The sequence below is a fragment of the Mustela nivalis genome, assembly GCF_964662115.1.
Source record: "Mustela nivalis genome assembly, chromosome: 6".
In the NCBI taxonomy this organism is placed as follows: Eukaryota; Metazoa; Chordata; class Mammalia; order Carnivora; family Mustelidae; genus Mustela; species Mustela nivalis.
The window spans coordinates 49,160,700-49,174,851 of record NC_139025.1 but is presented as its reverse complement, the minus strand read 5'-3'; the positions used below and the strand labels follow the sequence as shown (position 1 = coordinate 49,174,851).

The 14,152-nt window shown below is 45.0% G+C and overlaps 1 pseudogene across 1 annotated transcript in view; it reads left to right on the top strand.

Moving 5' to 3' along the window:
• Positions 1–4,127: 4,127 nt before the first annotated feature.
• The window catches only part of LOC309866577 (POU domain, class 5, transcription factor 1 pseudogene), a 131,211-nt pseudogene continuing 121,186 nt past the window's right edge, over positions 4,128–14,152 (top strand). Inside the window, exon 1 of the transcript in view lies at positions 4,128–4,195. The product of the transcript in view is annotated as a POU domain, class 5, transcription factor 1 pseudogene (transcript). The remainder of the gene's footprint in view (positions 4,196–14,152) is intronic.

Genomic DNA, 14,152 nt, shown 5'->3' with positions numbered 1-14,152 from the left:
TATCCATTTGCATGCACACTTTGGGAGCTCCACTCTGCATTTTTTTTTCTTTTTTTTTTTTTTTTTTGAACCTGTAGGAATTCCAGTCTGAGTATCTGGAGTCGACATTGGCTCAAGCGGACGCATGGCGGGCCATTGACCGGGGGGTTTTGGGAGACGTCCCTCTGTCCCTGTCTGGAGGCTCAGCTGCTGTTGCGGTCGGGCCCATACCTGGAGGCTGGGCTGCTGTTGTGCTTGGGCCCGGAGAATGAGGTCCTCATCTGGAGGCTTGGCTGCTGGTGCAGTCGGGCCCGTATTGGGAGGCTCGGCTGCTGTTGCGTCCAGAGGCCGAGGTCCTCATCTGTGAAGAGAGCCAGCTGCCGGTACAGCCAGATTCTCCCTTAACTTCCTTCCAGTTTTGTCTTCACGGCCACACCAGATTGTTTGTCTTTGTGAGTGTGTTCTTGTTAATCGTTGTAAGTGTATTTGTCTTGTTGTGGACTGAGGATGTGGTGGGACAGACACAGACAACTCCTCTGTGTCTGATGATTGACCACTTCTCGGATGTCAGGGAAAGAGCTCATAACCTGAGCACTGATGTACGAAAGGGAAAGTTTTGGACTTTCTGCATGTCTGAATGGCCATCCTTTAATATTGGATGGCCCCAGGAGGGAACTTTTCAACTACCTATTATCTTAGAGGTTAAGGCCATCATTTTCAGAGAAAAACCACATGGCCACCCTGACCAAATACCTTACATCCTGGTCTGGCAAGACATGATCCCTCCTAGCTTAAACCTTTTCTTCCTCCCAAAGCAGGACCCGCATCCAAGGCTTTAGCCCTGAGGAACCCAGCTCCTAGGTCCGACAAAAAGACGGAGTTCGAACCAAAGACTCTGCTTTACCCTGTCCTTCAGGACACCTCCACGGAGGACCTGATTTTTCCACCACCCTTCCAGGTCCCCCTTTCCCCCCCGTTTACCCCCCCACCAGCAGAAGCATCAGGGGCTGCCAAGGGAGTGCACCCCCCCCAGGTGGAGGGGCCCCCATGCATGGTCCAGTGGCAGGGACACGTGGATGGACCCATCAGGCAGCCCCAGCCCCAAACCTGGGACCAACCGATTCCACTGTCCTTCCCCTCCATGCCATGGGACCCCCCAATGAAACAGGGGGACAGCCATTTTCTACCAGTGATTTATACAACTGGAAAACCCAAAACACAAAGTTCTCAGATAACCCAAAAGATCTTATCGATCTTTTGGATACTGTTCTTGTCACCCATCAGCCCACCTGGGATGACTGTCAGCAGCTCTTGTGGGTTCTCTTTACCACTGAGGAAAGAGAGCAAATCCAGGTGGAAGCCTGAAAGTCCATCTTGGGTAACGACAGACAGCCAACCCAGAACCCTGACCTCATAAATGCAGCTTTCCCCTTGTCTTGCCCCGCCTGGGACTACAACTCGGCAGAAGGTAAGGAGAGGCTCCAGGTCTACTGCCAGACTCTAATGGCAGGTCTGAAGGCTGTAGCATGCAAGCCTACCAATCTGGCCAAGGTATATGATGTAAGACAGGGTAAAGATGAGAGTCCAGGGGCATTTTTAGAAAGGATCATAGAGGTGTTCAGACAATACACCCCTATGAATCCAGAGGCCCCATAAACCAAAGCTGCCATTGTTATGGCCTTTGTTAATCAAGCCACTCCAGACATTAAAAGAAAACTGCAGAGGATAGAAAGACTGGGAGAGAAGAGCCTACAGGATCTGATAGTGGTGGCAGAAAGAGTCTACAATAACAGAGAGACTCAGGAGGAGCAATAAGCTAAGATAAGTGACCATCAGACCCAGAACCTGGCTAAGATCCTACTGGCCGCAACCATGGATGACCCACATGAGAAACAAAGACGTCTCAAGAAGTTGGCTTCAGGAGCAGGTAAGGAGGATGGCCCCCACCAAGAACGCCCAAACTGAATATAGACCAGTGTGCTTTTTGCAAGGAAAAAGGCCACTGGGTGAAGGATTGCCCTAATAAAAACCAGTGTGCCTAATGCAGGGGAAAAGGCCACTGGGTAAAGGAGTGCCCCAACAAAAAAACCAAAGGCCCCCACTACTATCTTGGAGGTTGAAGATTTAGATGATTAGAAGGGTTGGGTTCGGCACCCCTCCCTGAGCTCAGGGTAACCCTTAAAGTGGAGGGGCAACCAATTAAATTCCTAGTAGACACCAGGGCACAACACTCTGTCTTACTACAACCTCAAGGGAAGTTGGCAAATAAGACCTCATGGGTGCAGGGGGCTATGGGCACTAAACAATATTCATGGACTATCTGAAGAACAGTGGATCTTGACGTGGGCCAGGTATCCCACTCTTTCATGGTCATTCCTGAAGGCCCATACCCCTTGTTAGGCCGAGACCTACTCACCAAGATGGAAGCCCAAATTAGTTTCCACCCTAAAGGGGCAGAGGTGCTGGATAAAGAGGCTCTTGTCTTGAATCTTGAGGATGAATATCGTCTTCATCAAACACCCCCAGCACCAATGATCGACATTGACCACTGGTTGCAGGAGTTTCCCCAAGCATGGACAGAAACTGGGGGAATGGGACTGGTCCAACATCGGCTAACTATATACATTGAACTAAAGCCAGAAGCAGATCCGGTCAGGGTATGCCAATACCCCATGCCTCTGACAGCTCAGAAGGGGATTACCCCCACACATCCGATGGCTGCTAGACTCAGGCATACTACAGCCTTGTCAGTCAGCATGGAACACTTCCCTGCAGCGGGTGTGAAAGCCACACTCTAATGATTATAGACCAGTCTAGGACTTAAGGGAAGTTAACCAACAGGTGATGGACATGCACCCTACAGTCCCAAACCCCTACACTCTCCTCTCCACCTTGCCTGCAGACAAACCTTGGTATACAGTGCTAGACCTAAAAGATGCCTTTTTCAGTTTGCCCTTGGCCCCAAAGGGCCAAGATCTCTTCACTTTTGAATGGACAGACCTGGAGAAGAGCATCAATGGTCAACTCACCTGGACTCGACTGCTGCAAGGATTCAAGAATTCACCCACCATCTTTGACGAGGCACTGCACGAATACTTAGGTGAGTTCTATGCCAAGCACCCTAATCTGACTCTATTACATGTATATGATATTCTATTGGCAGTAGAAGACCAGGAAACATGCCTACAAGGCACCAAGGATCTGCTCCAAGTGATAGCAACTCTGGGATACCAGACTTCCGCTAAAATGGGCCCAGATCTGCAGAACGGAGGTGAGCTACCTGGGGTACAAATTAAGAGACAGACAGAGATGGCTAACGGATGCATGGAAGGAGACCATTATGAGAATCCCACGGCCTCGAAACGACTGCCAGGTACGTGAATTCCTAGAGTCAGCGGGATTCTGCTGATTGTGGATCCCTGGTTTTGCTGAAATGGCTAGGCCCCTTTACAAGGCCACGAAACAAAAACAGGACTTGGTATGGACTGAGGCCATGAACAAAGCCTTTAATGATCTTAAACAAGCCTTACTGTGAGCCCCGGCACTCGGGATGCCTGATCTGACTAAGCCCTTCCACCTTTATGTGGATGACAAGAAAGGGGTGGCAAAGGGAGTCCTAATTCAATACATAGGCCCCTGGAAGAGACCAGTGGCCTACCTCTCAAAGAAATTAGATGCTGTGGCCGCTGGATGACCTCCATGCTTGAAAATTATTGCTGCAGCGGCCACCATGGTCAAGGATGCAGATAAGCTGGCTATGGGGCAGGAACTATACATCACAACCCCACACGCCATTGCAAGGGTACTCAAACAACCCTCAGACAGATGGATCAACAATGCCCACTTGACCCATTACCAGGGCTTGCTTTTAAACCCTACCAGAATTTTGTTCCAGGCACCAACAGCCCTAAACACGGGGACACTGGGAATCCCCCCTACATGATTGTCAAGAAATCCTGGCTCAGGAGCACGGAGTCAGAGCCGATCTCCAGGACTGACCACTGCCAAACGCAGATGACACCTGGTATACAGACGGCAGCAGCTTTATCCGGGAAGGAGTCAGGTGTGCAGGAGCAGCTGTGACCACAGAGACAGAAACCGTCTGGGCGGAACCGCTAGCGGCTAGGGCACCTGCCCAACATGCAGAAATGATTGCGCTGACCAAGGCACTAACCATGGGAGCAGGCAAGCGGATAAACATCTATACGGATAGCAGGTATGCCTTTGCCACAGCCCACATCCACGGAGCCATTTATAGAGAAAGAGGGCTCTTAACAGCAGAAGGAAAGACTATTAAAAACAAGGTAGAAATCCTTTAGCTCCTAAGGGCCCTCTGGCTGCCTAAGGCACTGGCCATTATCCATTGTCCGGGACACCAAAAATCAGACACGCCAGTGGCCAGGGGAAACTGACTGGCTGACTTAAAGGCAAAAGAGGCAGCCCTCTTGGTAGACCACGTCTTAGTGACCACACTGCCTGATCCGGGAGCACCGAGCTTGCCAGACAACCCCAACTACGCTGATTCAGACTTACAATGGATCAGGCGTCTACCTAGGACACAATGCTTACATGGCTGGTGGAGAGCTGAAGATTGCAGCACAATCCTACCAGAGGAACTGGGACGGCGAGTCCTATCCAAAATGCATAAAAGTACCCGCATAGGAACAAAGAAAATGGAAGACTTGGTGTGACATGCAAAGATTGCCATCAAAGACTCCCGATCAACGATTGAACAGATTGTGGCAAGCTGCCACACATGTCAGTTAACTAATGCCACTGCCCATGAATCTAACCTCGGACACCCGACTCCTGAGGGGGACCGCTCAGGAGCCTACTAGGAAGTAGACTTCACAGAGGTAAAACCTGGAAAATACGGATATAGGTATTTGCTAGTGTTTGTAGATACTTTTTCAGGATGGACAGAGGCATTTCCCACCAAACATGAAACAACACAGACCGTAACCAAGAAACATCTTACCGAGACATCTTACCGAGGTATGGTTTTCCTGTTAAGCTTGGATCAGATAACGGACCAGGATTCATAACACAGGGAGTGGCACTGATACTTGGGGCAGATTGGAAATTACATTGTGCATATAGGCCCCAAAGCTCAGGACAGGTAGAGAGGAGACCTTAACTAAATTAGCCCTAAAGACTGGCAGGGATTGGGTGACTCTCCTCCCCTTTGCCCTCTGCAGGGTACAAAATTCCCCATATAAGATGGGACTTACCCCCTACGAGATCATGTTCAGTATTTCTCCACCTATTATTCCTAATTTAAAACCTGAGTTACTTGCGGAGTTTGATGATCACCAACTCCTTTTCTCCCTCCAAATGTTGCAATGAACCCATGAACAGTTGTGGCCTAAGCTGAGGGTCTTCTACTAGACTGGGCCACCCCCAGACCCCCATCGATATTAGCTGGGTGACTGGGTGTACCTTCGGAGATACCAACACCAGACACTCCAACCATGCTGGAAGGAATCCTACATCATGATCCTGACCACTCCCACTGCTCTCAAGGTCGATGGGATTACTCCCTGGGTCCACTACACCCACGTCTGGCCAGCTAACCCACACGCTGTTCTCAAGGACATCGTCCCAGAATGGAAAAGTCAGCCAGACAAGGACAACCCCCTAAAGCTAAGACTGCACTGTTCTCACTTACCCCACTAATGTTGCTTACTTTTATCAAAGACAGAGTCAGTACAGTTCAGCTCATGGTACTCAGTCAGCAATACCAACCACCAGACCTTGTTGCTAAGACCAGCCTGGACCCATGATTGGGTCCTTCCTTAGGTTCCTCTGAGAGGGGGAAACGTGGAGGCTGAGAAATTAAGGCCATCCCACCTCAAGTTTAGCTTTAGCGTAAGTATAGCCATCTTAGCTCCAGCAACCATCTCAGACCCCTATGCCCATGGGTTGAACTTTCCCCTTCTTTGCTTTAGTAAGCCCCACCCTGCTTTAGTAACAGGAACCCATAAATACCCCTGCCTTAACTAAGCTTGGGGTCCAAGTCCCTACTCCGCTTTGTCGGGTATACTTTTTTTTTTTTTTAAAGATTTTATTTATTTATTTGACAGAGAGAGATCACAAGTAGGCAGAGACGCAGGCAGAGAGAGAGAGGAGGAGGAAGCAGGCTCCCTGCTGAGCAGAGAGCCCGATGCGGGACTCGATCCCAGGACCCTGAGATCATGACCTGAGCCGAAGGCAGCGGCTTAACCCACTGAGCCACCCAGGCGCCCTTTGTCGGGTATACTTGAGCCCAAGCTTAAGCTTGTTAGATAAACCCTCATGTGATTGCATTGGTGTTGGCTCCTTGATAGTCTCTTGGAGGCAAAAACTCGTGTATAACAATGGGTACTCTGGCGCACCACCAGATCTCCCGTTCTGGACCAAAAGGCTCATTTTGGTCCAGGTGGCAGGCATTCTGGCTGCTGGGGGCTGAGGCTTCAGGAACCACCCACTGCTAAAGGGAGATGCCTGGATCCCAGGTTACTTCCCCTTAGGCTTTCATTGCAAGGGCTATTTCAACTTCTCCTTCTGCCCAAGTCTTTTTTCTTTACTCTTTCACTGGGGCTGGCCCCAGGCTCACTCCTCAATAAACAGATCTGTTTGCTGTAAGGGCCTATTCAGCCAGAGTGATTTCATCTCACTTAAACAGTGATTTTGTTGTTTATGCAGTAAAACTTAAATTGACCCTGCCCCCCCCACGCCCAGGGAAACTTAGTTAAGAGCAAGTCCAGGAAACCAGTAAAATATGGTCGACCAGTCCCTTGGGCTAGTTCAAATAGCTACTATGGGGTGAATTGTAATTCAATTGGCCACTCGTGTGTGACCTAGCATGACTGTGCAGCTTTCTCTGTGTGTTGCAATCTCATTGGCCACCAGTGTGTGGCCAGGCTCAACCACATGGCCTTTGCTCTATAAAAGTTGGCCTGTGAGGCAGGGAGCGGTCACCCTCTTCTGGAAGAAGCAGCCCTGAACGATCGGTTTGATTCTCAATGCTTGGCGCGAAATAAAGCTTTGCTTGACCTTCGCTTTGTATCAGTCTCGCTCCTTTGATCACGGGCCTAACATTTGCAAATCTCCATTTCAAGGTTAATTTCCTAGGGAACCCTCCACCCCCTTCCTTCCCCACTCTCCTCTTTTCCTTCCTCCCCCCTCCCCTCAAGAAAAACCAACTCACATCTTCAGGTTCAAAGTTGCAAAATGTAATTCTTGCACATAGGTATCAATGAATAAACTAGAGGAAGAAATGGCAATCATCTTCAATTACTTTAAATAAGACTAAAATGGGACACTGGGGTGGCTCAGTCAGTTAAGCAGCCAATTTTTTTTAATTTTTTTTTTATTTTTTTTTTCAGCGTAACAGTATTCATTGTTTTTGCACCACACCCAGTGCTCTATGCAATATGTGCCCTCCTTAATACCCATCACCTGGCTCCCCCAAACTCCCACCCCCCACCCCTTCAAAACCCTCAGGTTGTTTTTCAGAGTCCACAGTCTCTCATGGTTCACCTCCCCTTCCAATTTCCCTCAACTCCCTTCTCCTTTCCATCTCCCCATGTCCTCCATGCTATTTGTTATGCTCCACAAATAAGTGATACCATATGATAATTGACTCTCTCTGCTTGACTTATTTCACTCAGCATAATCTCCTCCAGTCCCGTCCATGTTGCTACAAAAGTTGGGTATTCATCCTTTCTGATGGGTGCATAATACTCCATTGTGTATATGGACTACATCTTCCTTATCCATTCGTCCGTTGAAGGGCATCTTGGTTCTTTCAAGCAGCCAATTCTTGATTGAGGCTCAAGTCAAGATCTCAGGGTCCTGGGCTAAGCCCCACGTGATCAGCTCTGCACTCAGCGGGGAGACTGCCTTGTCCCTCTCCTTCTGCTCCTCCACCCCGCATGCTCTCTCTCTCTCTCTCTCTCAAATAAATAAATAAAATCATTGAAAAAAAATAAGAAAGGGGTACCTGGATGACTCAGAGGGTTAAGCCTATGCCTTCATCTCAGGTCATGATCTCAGGGTCTTGGGATCGAGTCCCACATGGGGTTCTCTGCTCAGCAGGAAGCCTGCTCCCCACCCTCTCTCTGCCTTCCTCTCTGCTTACTTGTGACCTCTCTCTCTGTCAGATAAATAAGTAAAATCTTAAAAAAAAAAAAAAAGAAAGAAAGAAAGAAAAGAAAAGAAAAGAAAAGAAAAAGAAAAAAGTGAGGGGCGCCTGGGTGGCTCAGTTGGTTAAGTGGCTGCCTTCGGCTCAGGTCATGATTCCAGGGTCCTGGGATCAAGCCCAGCATTGGGTTCCCTGCTTAGCAGAGAGCCTGCTTCTTTCTCTCCCTCTGCCTGCTGCTCTGCTTACTTGTGCTCTCTATCTCTCTGTCAAATAAATAAATAAAAACTTTTTTTTAAGTGAGTCCTTTTAAAAAAATAAAAATAAGATGAGAACATGAAGAAAGAGACGGTGTTATTGCATTTGTTCTTAGTGATTAGGTTAGCAGCCAGCCTGGTTAAAAGCAGAGAGGGCCCCAGTCAGCAGCGTGGATATAATATTCAAAAGCAAGAGCTTACCACTCATCTTCTTCCAGCTGTAGAAAGAACCTTAAAGCTCAAGAAAAAAGAGTGGGAATGCAAAGAAATTTCTAATTGTATAAATGATGCAAATGAAAGCAAAAATTAAATAACTCATTAATAGGTTGTTTTTGTTTTGTTTTTTCCGGGAAGGAGCAGTTGTCACACAAAGGAAACTATTTGCAACAAATAAGGAGATCACAGAGCATAACTGCCAAAGTGATGACTCCGGGACTTCTTCAAAGTTTAATGAGAAATTAGCTCAGAAGTCCCCAAAGAATATATGCAAATGTTGAAAATAACTTACATGCTGAGACTAAAGCTGATTTTTTAAGTATTTTTACTTGTGTTTTTTTCAATACTGGCTAAATTTTTAATTGAAAACAAAGCTGTTTTAGATGGATGGTTGCCGGAGGCAGGGGTTGGGGGTAGATAAAATAGGTTAAGGAGGTCAAAAGCTACAAATTTTAAGTTACAAAATAAGTAAGTCCTAGGGATGTAATGTTCAGGGTGGCAATTATAGTTATTAACACTGTATCACATGTTTGAGAGTTGCTAAGAGAGTAGATCTTAGAAGTTCTCACTACCAGAAAAAAACATTCTGCAGCCATGTATAAGGACAGGGTTGAACTGGATTTATTGTAATGATTATTTTCCAATATATACATTGAATCATTATGTTGTATAAAACTAATACAATATATGTCAATTATGCCTCAATTTTTAAAATGAGGCTATTTTAACTTTGAAAAAAAATTTGGAGAACCTCTTAACTCTAAACATGTTTATTTCAAATTGTTTGACTCTATATAAAATGTATTTGGGTATAAAATGTCTAGAAAGTTTTACACAGACATAAATTCACACCCTGCCAATGACCAAGCTCCTTGAAAAGTCATTCTGAAGGCTCTCTCCACCTCCAAATTTACCAGAGGTAAATTGTGAAATAGTGAAGAGAGTTTAACCATGTTTAACCATGACTCCATTTCCTAAAGCGCCACTACAAGGAAACTTAATAATCACATTGGTCTACCTCATTATTTTGTAATGAGAAATAGTTTGTAATGAGATATTCCAAGCCTAAAATAGATGCTCATGTCACAGGCAAGGGATGGATGGCAGAATGCACGGCCAATCAGCCAGAATATCTACAATACACCAAGAGTCATACATTCACAGAGCAAACAGAAACTTTTATTTGCTGATCTCCAAAAGGTCCATCTCCATCTCTACCACCGCAGCTCAAGTTCAAGACCTCACCACTCAGAGTCACGTTGTCTTCCACCTGAGACACTCTGGAAGCCCTAAGTCCTTCCTCTCTTCTTCAGGCTCATCCTCCTGCATCTCTTCTCCACAAGGCCATAGCTCAACCCCCTTCTGAAGCTTCTCAGACGACCTTCTAACTTCCTCTCAGACGACCTTCTAACTTCCTTTCCAACTTCACCTTCAATGCTCTCCAGACACTAGGGATTCCTATCCAAAGGAATAGCATGAAACCTAGCTGAGAGCTGAACAGAACGGCGAGAGAAACAGCTTGTGTTACCAAGCCCTCCATCTTCTAGCACTTCCTCGCAACCACCAAACTCAATTTGAATCTCTCAGGCTCTCCTCCACAGAACACTACTTTGTCATAAGCTATTAGTAGGTACATGATAAAAGGGTCTATGCTAAAGTGTGGGAAACACTGCCCAGAGTCACACCCCTGGAAACACATATTAATCTCTTAGAGCTCTGCAGAGATTACTTCATTGCCAAGGAAGTGAAAGGCTAGTTGAGCATATTTAGCTATGAGTCTCAAGAGTATTTAAAATACTTACATTTTTTGATTCAGCAATTCCAAGTGTAGGACTTTATCCTAAAGAAACAATCATGAAGATGCGCACAGATTTTGCTAACAGAGATTCTATTTAATAGAACAAACCAGGAATTACATAAAAGCCCAGTAGATTAGGGGATTGGTTATATAAAGCATGGTGTATCATACCCCTATATCATATCAGGGATGCCTGAGCAGCTCAGTGGGTTAAGCCTCTGCAGGGGTCCTGGGATTGAGCCCCCACCTCCAGCTCCCTGCTCAACAGAGAGTCTACTTCTCCCTCTGCCTCCACTCCTCCCTGCACCTCTGCACACCCCTCAGTTGTGTCTTCTCTCTATCTTTCTCTCTCTCTCTAAAATAAATAAATAAGATCTTTTAAAAAACAAAGTATGGCCTATCCACGTAATTGACTATCATGCAGACAAAAGCAATGATAACATTTAATGACATGGGAAAATGTTAATGAAATTTTAAGAAGAAAAAGCTTATACTTGAGTACAAAAGGATAACTCCCTTTCTAAAATTAAACATTATCCAAGAGGGAAAAGATGAGAAGGCCTTATAACTGGGGTTCCAAATCAAAATATCTCAGGTACAGGTGGATAAACCAAGCAGGGTTTTCTTTCCTAAACAGAGCAGTGCCTTCTCAGTCCTGAGCCCTGACATGCCAGAATGCAGGTCACATGATGCCAATGTTCCAGACTGCAGAAGAAGCTAGAAATATGTGTGTTTGTGAGAAATCACCCAATTTTTTTATGTAGAAGCTGTAATCAAAAAAATGGAAATAAAACCATCATTAGAGGCTCTGACTTACGCAGAATGCCAAGAGTGGCTAAGTAAGTTTTATTTCTTTTTTTGTTTGTTTGTTTTTTAAGCTTTTTCCATATTTTCTGCAATGAAAAATAAATCTTTTTAATGAAAAAATACATCTTGATTGAACTTTTAACAGTGCAGTTGTTATCATTGCCACTGAGAATAAGAGGAAAGTTAGAATTTAAGAACTTAGTCTGGAAATGATAAAGTATAAACCAACCTATATAGTGGCAATATGAGGCATAACATTTACACAAAGTGTTAGCAAAGTAGTCTACTTCCTTCCTGTCCTTGGAGCTATCTGGAAATAAAAAGAATCTCCAACATTTTTGCAGATTCTTTCCTTCTGTTCAAAACATTGGCAATGTTACAAATACAAACAACCTAAGGTTATGGGAAGTTCTATTATAGTAATTTTTCTGTAAAAACCATAAGAAAAATAGATCCACCTATCCAAAATACAATTTTCCAAACTGGGTTCCTCGGAAGCTCCATGGACAAATCAAATTGGAAAATACCGCATCTCTATCTCCCTCAAGAGTCCAATGTATATTCACAAGACAAGGCTCTGACCTGTCCTGTAGTCTCAAACAGTCTCAAACTGATTTGTCTATAGAACTCTGTTTTATGGAACATCTATTACTGTCCCACACATACTCGTATTCCTTATGACACAAATTAGAAAATATAGAATGAGTCACAAACAGGGGGAACATAAAAGGGGAGTCCCTAGGAATCCATTCTGTATAACTGATCATTTTCAGTGAACTTCCAAATTATATAGTCAACCTTTCTTAAAGAGGTATACAGATTTCTGGTATTTAGAAACTCAAGGAACAAAGACTTGGCTCTGAAGAGACTGACCCAACCACTCGAGGTAAGGTGTATCTAGAAAACCCACACATTAAGGGGTCCCTTGAGGTCAGATTTTGGAGTCTAATAACAAAATGATACTGAACTCAAAATCAATGGGGGTCAGCTGTGGGGCAAAATGAAAGACGGCCTGGAAATGGCTTTCCTTTTTTTCTTTTTCTTTTTTTTTATGACTTTCCTTTTTCAAGCAATTTTACTTAGACCTCAGTTAACAGGACTTCTACTCAGCATGATGATAAAAATAAACTGCATCATTTTCTTTTAAAAGAAAACAACTATTGAAGCTCCAAGTCAGGCTCAGACACTCTAGCTCAACATCAAAGCCATCCTCTCTGAGTCAACTGTTTTAAAATAACCTCTATATTCCAAAAAGTCCTGATATTTGACTATTAGCTTCTTCACCTACCACAGCTGCCTGGAGAGCTCGTAGTGGGATCAAACAGCAACACCATCTCTTCGGTGCCTCTCTCCCCTCCCCTACGCCCCCATTCCTCACCCCCTCTCCTTCCCCTTGTCTGTATTCTGCCGGTTTCCATCATCACCTGCGACAGGGAGCATGGCCAGCTGAACGATTTGTTAGGTTTGTGCTTACATGTGTCAACTTAAAATATGGAATCTTCACACTGATTACTATTTATTTAAAATGTATTGTTTTGTCTGCAAAGGATCATACACCATGTTGGTATCTGACGGCGACCTTCCCACCCAAACAGAGATCCAACTCAACCTGCTTTCCCCCTCAGCTAAAAGCCAGCTGTTATTCCTCTCCTACTGAAATTGGGCAGCATATTCCACAGGGCAAACATTTTTCTTTCCTGGGGATTTTATTTTTGTTTTTTTCCTGTTCTGGACTTTTCAGGAGATACACTATTCCTGGCTGATCCACCACTGGCTTGCAGCATTCAGAAAATGGCCCGTGGAGAATTCTGCCTCTTTGCTTTTATTTTTTTGTTCACTGATTCCAAAGAAAACAAACTTCTGGGGCTCCTGGGTGGCTCAGTGGGTTAAAGCCTCTGCTTTGGGCTCAGGTCATGATCCCAGGGTCCTGGGATTGAGCCCCGCATCGGTCTCTCTGCTCAGCAGGGAGCCTGCTTCTCCTCTCTTCTCTCTCTGCCTGCCTCTCTGCCTACTTGTGATCTCTATCTGTCAAATAAATAAATAAAATCTTAAAAAGAAAAAAATATAAGAAAAAAAAAAGAAAACAAACTTCTGGTCAGTAACCACTTGTTTCAGAAAGGGCGCAGCAACTAAAATATACTGGAAATCCAAAAGACATCAAGAATTTTTCAGAGCTGGGGGGAAAAAAATACCTTTTTTAAGGACCTCGGTACATACACAGGTTAGATAAGAACCCTACAGTCTTTGTCCCATAATAAGCTTAAGTGAAAGCAATTTTCCAACCTAAATCTCTCTCCATGGTTTACCTCAGAAAAAGCCTACAGTGGGATTTTTATTTCCCCCCCCCTTAGAATCATGTTCCCCTTCTCATTCAATTGATAAAAAGCCTTCTTTAGTGAGAACCATTTGATGTTGAAAGAGCTCTTCAATATGCATGGGAACAGCCTTTGGAGAATTCTTGGAACACCAATCTAAATGTGAGTTTTAATAACAGGAAAGTTTAATTAGCTGTAAACAAATTCCAGTGCCAAATTCCAGATAGTAAGAATTCATGTCCTCATCATCATTGGCCCCTGAAGTCCATCAAGGGCAAGTTAGAGTTTGACCATGCACACACTTCCATCCCTTACCATTTCAATGTCAGAAACAGCTACTACTGGAACAAGAAGACCAGTGAACTGTCACAGCGAAAGCCAGCTCTCTACTATTCTTGTCTAATCATCACACAAGAAGTGCAAAGCTATCCACGGTCTCCATCTTCCAAAGAAATTCCTGCCTTGAAGTCACAGTTCCAGGTTCCCCGCATGCTTGCGGAGCTCGGTAAACACACAGGGGAGGATGTCATCAAGGCTTGCATCCTTCTTTCCATTTGCATTATTAAATATTTTCCCATCAAGGAAACAGACCCTGGGATGCCTGGCTGACTCAGTCAGGGGAGCACAGGACTCTTGACCTCTTGGTGATGAGCTCAAG